The 15,361-nt window shown below is 41.1% G+C and overlaps 13 non-coding genes across 13 annotated transcripts; 11 read left to right on the forward strand and 2 right to left on the reverse strand.

Annotated features, from left to right (window-relative positions):
• Positions 1-21: 21 nt before the first annotated feature.
• On the forward strand, positions 22-103 carry TRNAS-GCU (transfer RNA serine (anticodon GCU)). The gene has a single exon. It is a non-coding gene; the product is annotated as a tRNA-Ser (tRNA).
• Positions 104-692: 589 nt separating this feature from the next.
• On the forward strand, positions 693-764 carry TRNAT-UGU (transfer RNA threonine (anticodon UGU)). Its single transcript has one exon. It is a non-coding gene; the product is annotated as a tRNA-Thr (tRNA).
• A 2,338-nt stretch (positions 765-3,102) lies between these two features.
• On the forward strand, positions 3,103-3,174 carry TRNAT-UGU (transfer RNA threonine (anticodon UGU)). Its single transcript has one exon. It is a non-coding gene; the product is annotated as a tRNA-Thr (tRNA).
• Positions 3,175-4,853: 1,679 nt separating this feature from the next.
• Positions 4,854-4,935, forward strand: TRNAS-GCU (transfer RNA serine (anticodon GCU)). Its single transcript has one exon. It is a non-coding gene; the product is annotated as a tRNA-Ser (tRNA).
• A 589-nt stretch (positions 4,936-5,524) lies between these two features.
• On the forward strand, positions 5,525-5,596 carry TRNAT-UGU (transfer RNA threonine (anticodon UGU)). The gene has a single exon. It is a non-coding gene; the product is annotated as a tRNA-Thr (tRNA).
• A 2,338-nt stretch (positions 5,597-7,934) lies between these two features.
• TRNAT-UGU (transfer RNA threonine (anticodon UGU)) lies at positions 7,935-8,006 on the forward strand. Its single transcript has one exon. It is a non-coding gene; the product is annotated as a tRNA-Thr (tRNA).
• Positions 8,007-9,671: 1,665 nt separating this feature from the next.
• On the forward strand, positions 9,672-9,753 carry TRNAS-GCU (transfer RNA serine (anticodon GCU)). The gene has a single exon. It is a non-coding gene; the product is annotated as a tRNA-Ser (tRNA).
• A 589-nt stretch (positions 9,754-10,342) lies between these two features.
• TRNAT-UGU (transfer RNA threonine (anticodon UGU)) lies at positions 10,343-10,414 on the forward strand. The gene has a single exon. It is a non-coding gene; the product is annotated as a tRNA-Thr (tRNA).
• A 1,160-nt stretch (positions 10,415-11,574) lies between these two features.
• Positions 11,575-11,669, reverse strand: TRNAI-UAU (transfer RNA isoleucine (anticodon UAU)). Its single transcript has 2 exons — positions 11,632-11,669; positions 11,575-11,610 (listed from the first exon to the last, which is right to left on the reverse strand). It is a non-coding gene; the product is annotated as a tRNA-Ile (tRNA).
• Positions 11,670-12,081: 412 nt separating this feature from the next.
• Positions 12,082-12,163, forward strand: TRNAS-GCU (transfer RNA serine (anticodon GCU)). Its single transcript has one exon. It is a non-coding gene; the product is annotated as a tRNA-Ser (tRNA).
• A 589-nt stretch (positions 12,164-12,752) lies between these two features.
• Positions 12,753-12,824, forward strand: TRNAT-UGU (transfer RNA threonine (anticodon UGU)). The gene has a single exon. It is a non-coding gene; the product is annotated as a tRNA-Thr (tRNA).
• Positions 12,825-13,984: 1,160 nt separating this feature from the next.
• TRNAI-UAU (transfer RNA isoleucine (anticodon UAU)) lies at positions 13,985-14,079 on the reverse strand. Its single transcript has 2 exons — positions 14,042-14,079; positions 13,985-14,020 (listed from the first exon to the last, which is right to left on the reverse strand). It is a non-coding gene; the product is annotated as a tRNA-Ile (tRNA).
• A 1,083-nt stretch (positions 14,080-15,162) lies between these two features.
• On the forward strand, positions 15,163-15,234 carry TRNAT-UGU (transfer RNA threonine (anticodon UGU)). Its single transcript has one exon. It is a non-coding gene; the product is annotated as a tRNA-Thr (tRNA).
• The last annotated feature ends 127 nt before the right edge of the window (positions 15,235-15,361 follow it).

The raw sequence follows: 15,361 nt of genomic DNA on the forward strand, positions 1-15,361 counted from the left end.
TTCAGATGGGGCTGTAGGGCAGACGAGGTGGCCGAGTGGTTAAGGCGATGGACTGCTAATCCATTGTGCTCTGCACGCGTGGGTTCGAATCCCACCTTTGTCGGAAAGCCATCAGAGTCTCTTTTGATGGCCAGCATTTCTTGTAGTATAATTACACTCTCTTTCAAGACAGAGCCAGGATCCGCTAGATGGGATCATCTGACTGTTCCATTTTAACAAATATGTCAAATAAAGTGAAGTATTTTGTGCGTAATAGAAATTAGATCTTTCATGGAGTTTCCAGAGGATTGCCTTTCACTCACTCCTGGCTTATTAACCAGTTTGGATAAATAGATTGATAAGAAAGCAGCTCTTACTCCTAAAGTTTAGGCCGTCTCAAATGAATGACTGTTAACATATGTCTGCCCCACAGAGACAGATCACTTCTAATAAGTGGGTTCTCTATATGTCACTGATTGCAGACATACTAACTAGAGCTATCGGTATGGTCTTGAATGCGAAAACTCTTATTTTCTCATATGAAAATGTAGTTTTTCATACTTCCAAAAAAAGTGCCTTAAGCATGGTCTTCAATGTGTGCGCGCACGTGGACATTCATATGCAACTACGTTTCCATACAGAGTCTCAAAATCATAGATATATTCATACCTCAGTAAGAATACATGTTGCAATTTACATCCTGCGTGCAGACTGGCCTTGTAGCTCAGTGGCAGAGCACTGGTCTTGTAAACCAGGGGTCATGAGTTCAAGCCTCATCAGGGCCTTTTTACATGAGTCTTTCTGTATGTTGTTTTCAAGTCATTCTTCCCTGGAGTCACACCTTGCTTTAGGATTGCTTATTGCCAAGCTTCCCTTTCCTGCTTTCATATTATCAAGAAAATATCATGAAGATCATTGAATTATACATTATTGCCTCACCCCTTCCGATCGCCTGACGAACGCCTGACAAACGCCATTCTCACCCTGCCGGGCAAAGCCAAATAAGCCATGCATATTTACAGTTCCTTTGAAAGGCAGAGCGAGGACTAGGACCTCTGTTCCGACTGAATCTGCATCCACAGAAAGGATGTTATAAGGCCCTACAAATTTCACCAAGGAGATGTGAAAGTCTTCCCCCATAAAATACTTTTTTTCCCAGATACCCCGGCTCTTAGGCAAATGAGGTTACTCCTCAAAACCCCACCCCCACTCACCATAAATATCCTTCTCTCCTGCTGTCCATTCAAATGATACAAGGTATCTTGTACATAGAGAGAAAGGGAGAATAGGCAGACTTGCTTCAAAGATTTGGTGACCTTGGATGGGTGGGTTGAATGAAGAAGTGAACCTGGTTTCTGGGAAAGGAGTATCGAGATGAAGATGAGGAAAAGTGAACATGGACCACATTCATAGGTTAGAGAAATACATTTAATAGGTTGAATGGTTTTGAAAAGTGAACTTCGAGCAGTAATTGTTGGTTTTTAAACTGCAAAGAAATTAAAAATGAATGTGGGATTGGAGGCACACTCTGAGCAGAAAAGCACCATAAGCTGCTATGGTGCAACTCAAGATGGTGAATAGAACCTTTAATATGATGATGCTCTTCTTTTGCTAGTTTTTTCGAGTCACCTTTTATTGTAAGTAGCTGATACAGCATTTTTTGCAGCTCTTCAGTTTATGGTTATCATGTGAGAACACTGTTTTCATCATATTTATTATTCTACAAATGTATTTTTAAATGCACTGATGTGGTGTTTGCATGAAATGCAAGATGGCACATCATGGAATGTTTAAACTGAGCATCGCGGAGGATATGTGATATTTGGCACCCAGAGGAGTAGGACACGTAGATCCTATAAGAAGTAAAGACTCTCTAGCAAGGGCCGTCCATACTCTGAGTTTAAACTTTACTTTTTGTGAAATGGTTTATGAAAATCAACACGGCTGCTACAGGTGAGGCTCGAACTCACAACCTCGGCATGGCTCAGTGCAAGTACTGCTGTATAAGTACCGCGCGCTAACCGATTGCGCCACTGGAGCTCTCTCTTTTCACATCTCCCCAGGTGAGCCATCTACAGCTGACCAAGTAGATGACAGACACTGCTCCATCATTCACTGTGCAAGATCGACTCACATGCTAGCATGTTATCATGACTATTAAAAATACAGTCGAAACGGAATAGATTCTATAATTGTCCTATAACATATGCTCTGTCTATTCAAAACCCCATAGAATTATATCTTGACAGTTCTGACAAAGTCTAGGGGAATCGTATGAATATTTGTAATTAGCACATAGTAAGAATTTCCCAAAAATGAAATGTAGGTCCCTGATTGGGGGAAGACGTGGAATGTGAGATCTTGCCTCAGCTGTTTTTTTCTTTTTTAGGTACAGTATATTGACACTTCAGTACCTTTTGTGAAGCAAGGTTTCAGATGGGGCTGTAGGGCAGACGAGGTGGCCGAGTGGTTAAGGCGATGGACTGCTAATCCATTGTGCGCTGCACGCGTGGGTTCGATTCCCACCTTTGTCGGAAAGCCATCAGAGTCTCTTTTGATGGCCAGCATTTCTTGTAGTATAATTACACTCTCTTTCAAGACAGAGCCAGGATCCGCTAGATGGGATCATCTGACTGTTCCATTTTAACAAATATGTCAAATAAAGTGAAGTATTTTGTGCGTAATAGAAATTAGATCTTTCATGGAGTTTCCAGAGGATTGCCTTTCACTCACTCCTGGCTTATTAACCAGTTTGGATAAATAGATTGATAAGAAAGCAGCTCTTACTCCTAAAGTTTAGGCCGTCTCAAATGAACGACTGTTAACATATGTCTGCCCCACAGAGACAGATCACTTCTAATAAGTGGGTTCTCTATATGTCACTGATTGCAGACATACTAACTAGAGCTATCGGTATGGTCTTGAATGCGAAAACTCTTATTTTCTCATATGAAAATGTAGTTTTTCATACTTCCAAAAAAAGTGCCTTAAGCATGGTCTTCAATGTGTGCGCGCACGTGGACATTCATATGCAACTACGTTTCCATACAGAGTCTCAAAATCATAGATATATTCATACCTCAGTAAGAATACATGTTGCAATTTACATCCTGCGTGCAGACTGGCCTTGTAGCTCAGTGGCAGAGCACTGGTCTTGTAAACCAGGGGTCATGAGTTCAAGCCTCATCAGGGCCTTTTTACATGAGTCTTTCTGTATGTTGTTTTCAAGTCATTCTTCCCTGGAGTCACACCTTGCTTTAGGATTGCTTATTGCCAAGCTTCCCTTTCCTGCTTTCATATTATCAAGAAAATATCATGAAGATCATTGAATTATAAATTATTGCCTCACCCCTTCCGATCGCCTGACGAACGCCTGACGAACGCCATTCTCACCCTGCCGGGCAAGCCCTGCCGGGCAAAGCCAAATAAGCCATGCATATTTACAGTTCCTTTGAAAGGCAGAGCGAGGACTAGGACCTCTGTTCCGACTGAATCTGCATCCACAGAAAGGATGTTATAAGGCGCTACAAATTTCACCAAGGAGATGTGAAAGTCTTCCCCCATAAAATACTTTTTTTCCCAGATACCCCGGCTCTTAGGCAAATGAGGTTACTCCTCAAAACCCCACCCCCACTCACCATAAATATCCTTCTCTCCTGCTGTCCATTCAAATGATACAAGGTATCTTGTACATAGAGAGAAAGGGAGAATAGGCAGACTTGCTTCAAAGATTTGGTGACCTTGGATGGGTGGGTTGAATGAAGAAGTGAACCTGGTTTCTGGCAAAGGAGTATCGAGATGAAGATGAGGAAAAGTGAACATGGACCACATTCATAGGTTAGAGAAATACATTTAATAGGTTGAATGGTTTTGAAAAGTGAACTTCGAGCAGTAATTGTTGTTTTTTAAACTGCAAAGAAATTAAAAATGAATGTGGGATTGGAGGCACACTCTGAGCAGAAAAGCACCATAAGCTGCTATGGTGCAACTCAAGATGGTGAATAGAACCTTTAATATGATGATGCTCTTCTTTTGCTAGTTTTTTCGAGTCACCTTTTATTGTAAGTAGCTGATACAGCATTTTTTGCAGCTCTTCAGTTTATGGTTATCATGTGAGAACACTGTTTTCATCATATTTATTATTCTACAAATGTATTTTTAAATGCACTGATGTGGTGTTTGCATGAAATGCAAGATGGCACATCATGGAATGTTTAAACTGAGCATCGCGGAGGATATGTGATATTTGGCACCCAGAGGAGTAGGACACGTAGATCCTATAAGAAGTAAAGACTCTCTCAAGGGCCGTCCATACTCTGAGTTTAAACTTTACTTTTTGTGAAATGGTTTATGAAAATCAACACGGCTGCTACAGGTGAGGCTCGAACTCACAACCTCGGCATGGCTCAGTGCAAGTACTGCTGTATAAGTACCGCGCGCTTACCGATTGCGCCACTGGAGCTCTCTCTTTTCACATCTCCCCAGGTGAGCCATCTACAGCTGACCAAGTAGATGACAGACACTGCTCCATCATTCACTGTGCAAGATCGACTCACATGCTAGCATGTTATCATGACTATTAAAAATACAGTCCAAACGGAATAGATTCTATAATTGTCCTATAACATATGCTCTGTCTATTCAAAACCCCATAGAATTATATCTTGACAGTTCTGACAAAGTCTAGGGGAATCTTATGAATATTTGTAATTAGCACATAGTAAGAATTTCCCAAAAATGAAATGTAGGTCCCTGATTGGGGGAAGACGTGGAATGTGAGATCTTGCCTCAGCTGTTTTTTTCTTTTTTAGGTACAGTATATTGACACTTCAGTACCTTTTGTGAAGCAAGGTTTCAGATGGGGCTGTAGGGCAGACGAGGTGGCCGAGTGGTTAAGGCGATGGACTGCTAATCCATTGTGCTCTGCACGCGTGGGTTCGAATCCCACCTTCGTCGGAAAGCCATCAGAGTCTCTTTTGATGGCCAGCATTTCTTGTAGTATAATTACACTCTCTTTCAAGACAGAGCCAGGATCCGCTAGATGGGATCATCTGACTGTTCCATTTTAACAAATATGTCAAATAAAGTGAAGTATTTTGTGCGTAATAGAAATTAGATCTTTCATGGAGTTTCCAGAGGATTGCCTTTCACTCACTCCTGGCTTATTACCCAGTTTGGATAAATAGATTGATAAGAAAGCAGCTCTTACTCCTAAAGTTTAGGCCGTCTCAAATGAATGACTGTTAACATATGTCTGCCCCACAGAGACAGATCACTTCTAATAAGTGGGTTCTCTATATGTCACTGATTGCAGACATACTAACTAGAGCTATCGGTATGGTCTTGAATGCGAAAACTCTTATTTTCTCATATGAAAATGTAGTTTTTCATACTTCCAAAAAAAGTGCCTTAAGCATGGTCTTCAATGTGTGCGCGCACGTGGACATTCATATGCAACTACGTTTCCATACAGAGTCTCAAAATCATAGATATATTCATACCTCAGTAAGAATACATGTTGCAATTTACATCCTGCGTGCAGACTGGCCTTGTAGCTCAGTGGCAGAGCACTGGTCTTGTAAACCAGGGGTCATGAGTTCAAGCCTCATCAGGGCCTTATTACATGAGTCTTTCTGTATGTTGTTTTCAAGTCATTCTTCCCTGGAGTCACACCTTGCTTTAGGATTGCTTATTGCCAAGCTTCCCTTTCCTGCTTTCATATTATCAAGAAAATATCATGAAGATCATTGAATTATAAATTATTGCCTTACCCCTTCCGATCGCCTGACGAACGCCTGACAAACGCCATTCTCACCCTGCCGGGCAAAGCCAAATAAGCCATGCATATTTACAGTTCCTTTGAAAGGCAGAGCGAGGACTAGGACCTCTGTTCCGACTGAATCTGCATCCACAGAAAGGATGTTATAAGGCCCTACAAATTTCACCAAGGAGATGTGAAAGTCTTCCCCCATAAAATACTTTTTTTCCCAGATACCCCGGCTCTTAGGCAAATGAGGTTACTCCTCAAAACCCCACCCCCACTCACCATAAATATCCTTCTCTCCTGCTGTCCATTCAAATGATACAAGGTATCTTGTACATAGAGAGAAAGGGAGAATAGGCAGACTTGCTTCAAAGATTTGGTGACCTTGGATGGGTGGGTTGAATGAAGAAGTGAACCTGGTTTCTGGCAAAGGAGTATCGAGATGAAGATGAGGAAAAGTGAACATGGACCACATTCATAGGTTAGAGAAATACATTTAATAGGTTGAATGGTTTTGAAAAGTGAACTTCGAGCAGTAATTGTTGTTTTTTAAACTGCAAAGAAATTAAAAATGAATGTGGGATTGGAGGCACACTCTGAGCAGAAAAGCACCATAAGCTGCTATGGTGCAACTCAAGATGGTGAATAGAACCTTTAATATGATGATGCTCTTCTTTTGCTAGTTTTTTCGAGTCACCTTTTATTGTAAGTAGCTGATACAGCATTTTTTGCAGCTCTTCAGTTTATGGTTATCATGTGAGAACACTGTTTTCATCATATTTATTATTCTACAAATGTATTTTTAAATGCACTGATGTGGTGTTTGCATGAAATGCAAGATGGCACATCATGGAATGTTTAAACTGAGCATCGCGGAGGATATGTGATATTTGGCACCCTGAGGAGTAGGACACGTAGATCCTATAAGAAGTAAAGACTCTCTAGCAAGGGCCGTCCATACTCTGAGTTTAAACTTTACTTTTTGTGAAATGGTTTATGAAAATCAACACGGCTGCTACAGGTGAGGCTCGAACTCACAGCCTCGGCATGGCTCAGTGCAAGTACTGCTGTATAAGTACCGCGCGCTAACCGATTGCGCCACTGGAGCTCTCTCTTTTCACATCTCCCCAGGTGAGCCATCTACAGCTGACCAAGTAGATGACAGACACTGCTCCATCATTCACTGTGCAAGATCGACTCACATGCTAGCATGTTATCATGACTATTAAAAATACAGTCCAAACGGAATAGATTCTATAATTGTCCTATAACATATGCTCTGTCTATTCAAAACCCCATAGAATTATATCTTGACAGTTCTGACAAAGTCTAGGGGAATCTTATGAATATTTGTAATTAGCACATAGTAAGAATTTCCCAAAAATGAAATGTAGGTCCCTGATTGGGGGAAGACGTGGAATGTGAGATCTTGCCTCAGCTGTTTTTTTCTTTTTTAGGTACAGTATATTGACACTTCAGTACCTTTTGTGAAGCAAGGTTTCAGATGGGGCTGTAGGGCAGACGAGGTGGCCGAGTGGTTAAGTCGATGGACTGCTAATCCATTGTGCTCTGCACGCGTGGGTTCGAATCCCACCTTCATCGGAAAGCCATCAGAGTCTCTTTTGATGGCCAGCATTTCTTGTAGTATAATTACACTCTCTTTCAAGACAGAGCCAGGATCCGCTAGATGGGATCATCTGACTGTTCCATTTTAACAAATATGTCAAATAAAGTGAAGTATTTTGTGCGTAATAGAAATTAGATCTTTCATGGAGTTTCCAGAGGATTGCCTTTCACTCACTCCTGGCTTATGAACCAGTTTGGATAAATAGATTGATAAGAAAGCAGCTCTTACTCCTAAAGTTTAGGCCGTCTCAAATGAATGACTGTTAACATATGTCTGCCCCACAGAGACAGATCACTTCTAATAAGTGGGTTCTCTATATGTCACTGATTGCAGACATACTAACTAGAGCTATCGGTATGGTCTTGAATGCGAAAACTCTTATTTTCTCATATGAAAATGTAGTTTTTCATACTTCCAAAAAAAGTGCCTTAAGCATGGTCTTCAATGTGTGCGCGCACGTGGACATTCATATGCAACTACGTTTCCATACAGAGTCTCAAAATCATAGATATATTCATACCTCAGTAAGAATACATGTTGCAATTTACATCCTGCGTGCAGACTGGCCTTGTAGCTCAGTGGCAGAGCACTGGTCTTGTAAACCAGGGGTCATGAGTTCAAGCCTCATCAGGGCCTTTTTACATGAGTCTTTCTGTATGTTGTTTTCAAGTCATTCTTCCCTGGAGTCACACCTTGCTTTAGGATTGCTTATTGCCAAGCTTCCCTTTCCTGCTTTCATATTATCAAGAAAATATCATGAAGATCATTGAATTATAAATTATTGCCTCACCCCTTCCGATCGCCTGACGAACGCCTGACAAACGCCATTCTCACCCTGCCGGGCAAAGCCAAATAAGCCATGCATATTTACAGTTCCTTTGAAAGGCAGAGCGAGGACTAGGACCTCTGTTCCGACTGAATCTGCATCCACAGAAAGGATGTTATAAGGCCCTACAAATTTCACCAAGGAGATGTGAAAGTCTTCCCCCATAAAATACTTTTTTTCCCAGATACCCCGGCTCTTAGGCAAATGAGGTTACTCCTCAAAACCCCACCCCCACTCACCATAAATATCCTTCTCTCCTGCTGTCCATTCAAATGATACAAGGTATCTTGTACATAGAGAGAAAGGGAGAATAGGCAGACTTGCTTCAAAGATTTGGTGACCTTGGATGGGTGGGTTAAATGAAGAAGTGAACCTGGTTTCTGGCAAAGGAGTATCGAGATGAAGATGAGGAAAAGTGAACATGGACCACATTCATAGGTTAGAGAAATACATTTAATAGGTTGAATGGTTTTGAAAAGTGAACTTCGAGCAGTAATTGTTGGTTTTTAAACTGCAAAGAAATTAAAAATGAATGTGGGATTGGAGGCACACTCTGAGCAGAAAAGCACCATAAGCTGCTATGGTGCAACTCAAGATGGTGAATAGAACCTTTAATATGATGATGCTCTTCTTTTGCTAGTTTTTTCGAGTCACCTTTTATTGTAAGTAGCTGATACAGCATTTTTTGCAGCTCTTCAGTTTATGGTTATCATGTGAGAACACTGTTTTCATCATATTTATTATTCTACAAATGTATTTTTAAATGCACTGATGTGGTGTTTGCATGAAATGCAAGATGGCACATCATGGAATGTTTAAACTGAGCATCGCGGAGGATATGTGATATTTGGCACCCAGAGGAGTAGGACACGTAGATCCTATAAGAAGTAAAGACTCTCTCAAGGGCCGTCCATACTCTGAGTTTAAAGTTTACTTTTTGTGAAATGGTTTATGAAAAACAACACGGCTGCTACAGGTGAGGCTCGAACTCACAACCTCGGCATGGCTCAGTGCAAGTACTGCTGTATAAGTACCGCACGCTAACCGATTGCGCCACTGGAGCTCTCTCTTTTCACATCTCCCCAGGTGAGCCATCTACAGCTGACCAAGTAGATGACAGACACTGCTCCATCATTCACTGTGCAAGATCGACTCACATGCTAGCATGTTATCATGACTATTAAAAATACAGTCCAAACGGAATAGATTCTATAATTGTCCTATAACATATGCTCTGTCTATTCAAAACCCCATAGAATTATATCTTGACAGTTCTGACAAAGTCTAGGGGAATCTTATGAATATTTGTAATTAGCACATAGTAAGAATTTCCCAAAAATGAAATGTAGGTCCCTGATTGGGGGAAGACGTGGAATGTGAGATCTTGCCTCAGCTGTTTTTTTCTTTTTTAGGTACAGTATATTGACACTTCAGTACCTTTTGTGAAGCAAGGTTTCAGATGGGGCTGTAGGGCAGACGAGGTGGCCGAGTGGTTAAGGCGATGGACTGCTAATCCATTGTGCTCTGCACGCGTGGGTTCGAATCCCACCTTCGTCGGAAAGCCATCAGAGTCTCTTTTGATGGCCAGCATTTCTTGTAGTATAATTACACTCTCTTTCAAGACAGAGCCAGGATCCGCTAGATGGGATCATCTGACTGTTCCATTTTAACAAATATGTCAAATAAAGTGAAGTATTTTGTGCGTAATAGAAATTAGATCTTTCATGGAGTTTCCAGAGGATTGCCTTTCACTCACTCCTGGCTTATTAACCAGTTTGGATAAATAGATTGATAAGAAAGCAGCTCTTACTCCTAAAGTTTAGGCCGTCTCAAATGAATGACTGTTAACATATGTCTGCCCCACAGAGACAGATCACTTCTAATAAGTGGGTTCTCTATATGTCACTGATTGCAGACATACTATCTAGAGCTATCGGTATGGTCTTGAATGCGAAAACTCTTATTTTCTCATATGAAAATGTAGTTTTTCATACTTCCAAAAAAAGTGCCTTAAGCATGGTCTTCAATGTGTGCGCGCACGTGGACATTCATATGCAACTACGTTTCCATACAGAGTCTCAAAATCATAGATATATTCATACCTCAGTAAGAATACATGTTGCAATTTACATCCTGTGTGCAGACTGGCCTTGTAGCTCAGTGGCAGAGCACTGGTCTTGTAAACCAGGGGTCATGAGTTCAAGCCTCATCAGGGCCTTTTTACATGAGTCTTTCTGTATGTTGTTTTCAAGTCATTCTTCCCTGGAGTCACACCTTGCTTTAGGATTGCTTATTGCCAAGCTTCCCTTTCCTGCTTTCATATTATCAAGAAAATATCATGAAGATCATTGAATTATACATTATTGCCTCACCCCTTCCGATCGCCTGACGAACGCCTGACAAACGCCATTCTCACCCTGCCGGGCAAAGCCAAATAAGCCATGCATATTTACAGTTCCTTTGAAAGGCAGAGCGAGGACTAGGACCTCTGTTCCGACTGAATCTGCATCCACAGAAAGGATGTTATAAGGCCCTACAAATTTCACCAAGGAGATGTGAAAGTCTTCCCCCATAAAATACTTTTTTTCCCAGATACCCCGGCTCTTAGGCAAATGAGGTTACTCCTCAAAACCCCACCCCCACTCACCATAAATATCCTTCTCTCCTGCTGTCCATTCAAATGATACAAGGTATCTTGTACATAGAGAGAAAGGGAGAATAGGCAGACTTGCTTCAAAGATTTGGTGACTTTGGATGGGTGGGTTGAATGAAGAAGTGAACCTGGTTTCTGGGAAAGGAGTATCGAGATGAAGATGAGGAAAAGTGAACATGGACCACATTCATAGGTTAGAGAAATACATTTAATAGGTTGAATGGTTTTGAAAAGTGAACTTCGAGCAGTAATTGTTGGTTTTTAAACTGCAAAGAAATTAAAAATGAATGTGGGATTGGAGGCACACTCTGAACAGAAAAGCACCATAAGCTGCTATGGTGCAACTCAAGATGGTGAATAGAACCTTTAATATGATGATGCTCTTCTTTTGCTAGTTTTTTCGAGTCACCTTTTATTGAAAGTAGCTGATACAGCATTTTTTGCAGCTCTTCAGTTTATGGTTATCATGTGAGAACACAGTTTTCATCATATTTATTATTCTACAAATGTATTTTTAAATGCACTGATGTGGTGTTTGCATGAAATGCAAGATGGCACATCATGGAATGTTTAAACTGAGCATCGCGGAGGATATGTGATATTTGGCACCCAGAGGAGTAGGACACGTAGATCCTATAAGAAGTAAAGACTCTCTAGCAAGGGCCGTCCATACTCTGAGTTTAAACTTTACTTTTTGTGAAATGGTTTATGAAAAACAACACGGCTGCTCCAGGTGAGGCTCGAACTCACAACCTCGGCATGGCTCAGTGCAAGTACTGCTGTATAAGTACCGCGCGCTAACCGATTGCGCCACTGGAGCTCTCTCTTTTCACATCTCCCCAGGTGAGCCATCTACAGCTGACCAAGTAGATGACAGACACTGCTCCATCATTCACTGTGCAAGATCGACTCACATGCTAGCATGTTATCATGACTATTAAAAATACAGTCCAAACGGAATAGATTCTATAATTGTCCTATAACATATGCTCTGTCTATTCAAAACCCCATAGAATTATATCTTGACAGTTCTGACAAAGTCTAGGGGAATCTTATGAATATTTGTAATTAGCACATAGTAAGAATTTCCCAAAAATGAAATGTAGGTCCCTGATTGGGGGAAGACGTGGAATGTGAGATCTTGCCTCAGCTGTTTTTTTCTTTTTTAGGTACAGTATATTGACACTTCAGTACCTTTTGTGAAGCAAGGTTTCAGATGGGGCTGTAGGGCAGACGAGGTGGCCGAGTGGTTAAGGCGATGGACTGCTAATCCATTGTGCTCTGCACGCGTGGGTTCGAATCCCACCTTCGTCGGAAAGCCATCAGAGTCTCTTTTGATGGCCAGCATTTCTTGTAGTATAATTACACTCTCTTTCAAGACAGAGCCAGGATCCGCTAGATGGGATCATCTGACTGTTCCATTTTAACAAATATGTCAAATAAAGTGAAGTATTTTGTGCGTAATAGAAATTAGATCTTTCATGGAGTTTCCAGAGGATTGCCTTTCACTCACTCCTGGCTTATTAACCAGTTTGGATAAATAGATTGATAAGAAAGCAGCTCTTACTCCTAAAGTTTAGGCCGTCTCAAATGAATGACTGTTAACATATGTCTGCCCCACAGAGACAGATCACTTCTAATAAGTGGGTTCTCTATATGTCACTGATTGCAGACATACTATCTAGAGCTATCGGTATGGTCTTGAATGCGAAAACTCTTATTTTCTCATATGAAAATGTAGTTTTTCATACTTCCAAAAAAAGTGCCTTAAGCATGGTCTTCAATGTGTGCGCGCACGTGGACATTCATATGCAACTACGTTTCCATACAGAGTCTCAAAATCATAGATATATTCATACCTCAGTAAGAATACATGTTGCAATTTACATCCTGTGTGCAGACTGGCCTTGTAGCTCAGTGGCAGAGCACTGGTCTTGTAAACCAGGGGTCATGAGTTCAAGCCTCATCAGGGCCTTTTTACATGAGTCTTTCTGTATGTTGTTTTCAAGTCATTCTTCCCTGGAGTCACACCTTGCTTTAGGATTGCTTATTGCCAAGCTTCCCTTTCCTGCTTTCATATTATCAAGAAAATATCATGAAGATCATTGAATTATACATTATTGCCTCACCCCTTCCGATCGCCTGACGAACGCCTGACAAACGCCATTCTCACCCTGCCGGGCAAAGCCAAATAAGCCATGCATATTTACAGTTCCTTTGAAAGGCAGAGCGAGGACTAGGACCTCTGTTCCGACTGAATCTGCATCCACAGAAAGGATGTTATAAGGCCCTACAAATTTCACCAAGGAGATGTGAAAGTCTTCCCCCATAAAATACTTTTTTTCCCAGATACCCCGGCTCTTAGGCAAATGAGGTTACTCCTCAAAACCCCACCCCCACTCACCATAAATATCCTTCTCTCCTGCTGTCCATTCAAATGATACAAGGTATCTTGTACATAGAGAGAAAGGGAGAATAGGCAGACTTGCTTCAAAGATTTGGTGACTTTGGATGGGTGGGTTGAATGAAGAAGTGAACCTGGTTTCTGGGAAAGGAGTATCGAGATGAAGATGAGGAAAAGTGAACATGGACCACATTCATAGGTTAGAGAAATACATTTAATAGGTTGAATGGTTTTGAAAAGTGAACTTCGAGCAGTAATTGTTGGTTTTTAAACTGCAAAGAAATTAAAAATGAATGTGGGATTGGAGGCACACTCTGAACAGAAAAGCACCATAAGCTGCTATGGTGCAACTCAAGATGGTGAATAGAACCTTTAATATGATGATGCTCTTCTTTTGCTAGTTTTTTCGAGTCACCTTTTATTGTAAGTAGCTGATACAGCATTTTTTGCAGCTCTTCAGTTTATGGTTATCATGTGAGAACACAGTTTTCATCATATTTATTATTCTACAAATGTATTTTTAAATGCACTGATGTGGTGTTTGCATGAAATGCAAGATGGCACATCATGGAATGTTTAAACTGAGCATCGCGGAGGATATGTGATATTTGGCACCCAGAGGAGTAGGACACGTAGATCCTATAAGAAGTAAAGACTCTCTAGCAAGGGCCGTCCATACTCTGAGTTTAAACTTTACTTTTTGTGAAATGGTTTATGAAAAACAACACGGCTGCTCCAGGTGAGGCTCGAACTCACAACCTCGGCATGGCTCAGTGCAAGTACTGCTGTATAAGTACCGCGCGCTAACCGATTGCGCCACTGGAGCTCTCTCTTTTCACATCTCCCCAGGTGAGCCATCTACAGCTGACCAAGTAGATGACAGACACTGCTCCATCATTCACTGTGCAAGATCGACTCACATGCTAGCATGTTATCATGACTATTAAAAATACAGTCCAAACGGAATAGATTCTATAATTGTCCTATAACATATGCTCTGTCTATTCAAAACCCCATAGAATTATATCTTGACAGTTCTGACAAAGTCTAGGGGAATCTTATGAATATTTGTAATTAGCACATAGTAAGAATTTCCCAAAAATGAAATGTAGGTCCCTGATTGGGGGAAGACGTGGAATGTGAGATCTTGCCTCAGCTGTTTTTTTCTTTTTTAGGTACAGTATATTGACACTTCAGTACCTTTTGTGAAGCAAGGTTTCAGATGGGGCTGTAGGGCAGACGAGGTGGCCGAGTGGTTAAGGCGATGGACTGCTAATCCATTGTGCTCTGCATGCGTGGGTTCGAATCCCACCTTCGTCGGAAAGCCATCAGAGTCTCTTTTGATGGCCAGCATTTCTTGTAGTATAATTACACTCTCTTTCAAGACAGAGCCAGGATCCGCTAGATGGGATCATCTGACTGTTCCATATTAACAAATATGTCAAATAAAGTGAAGTATTTTGTGCGTAATAGAAATTAGATCTTTCATGGAGTTTCCAGAGGATTGCCTTTCACTCACTCCTGGCTTATGAACCAGTTTGGATAAATAGATTGATAAGAAAGCAGCTCTTACTCCTAAAGTTTAGGCAGTCTCAAATGAATGACTGTTAACATATGTCTGCCCCACAGAGACAGATCACTTCTAATAAGTGGGTTCTCTATATGTCACTGATTGCAGACATACTAACTAGAGCTATCGGTATGGTCTTGAATGCGAAAACTCTTATTTTCTCATATGAAAATGTAGTTTTTCATACTTCCAAAAAAAGTGCCTTAAGCATGGTCTTCAATGTGTGCGCGCACGTGGACATTCATATGCAACTACGTTTCCATACAGAGTCTCAAAATCATAGATATATTCATACCTCAGTAAGAATACATGTTGCAATTTACATCCTGCGTGCAGACTGGCCTTGTAGCTCAGTGGCAGAGCACTGGTCTTGTAAACCAGGGGTCATGAGTTCAAGCCTCATCAGGGCCTTTTTACATGAGTCTTTCTGTATGTTGTTTTCAAGTCATTCTTCCCTGGACTCACACCTTGCTTTAGGATTGCTTATTGCCAAGCTTCCCTTTCCTGCTTTCATATTATCAAGAAAATATCATGAAGA

This window comes from Triturus cristatus, chromosome 12, assembly GCF_964204655.1.
Source record: "Triturus cristatus chromosome 12, aTriCri1.1, whole genome shotgun sequence".
Classification (NCBI taxonomy): Eukaryota; Metazoa; Chordata; class Amphibia; order Caudata; family Salamandridae; genus Triturus; species Triturus cristatus.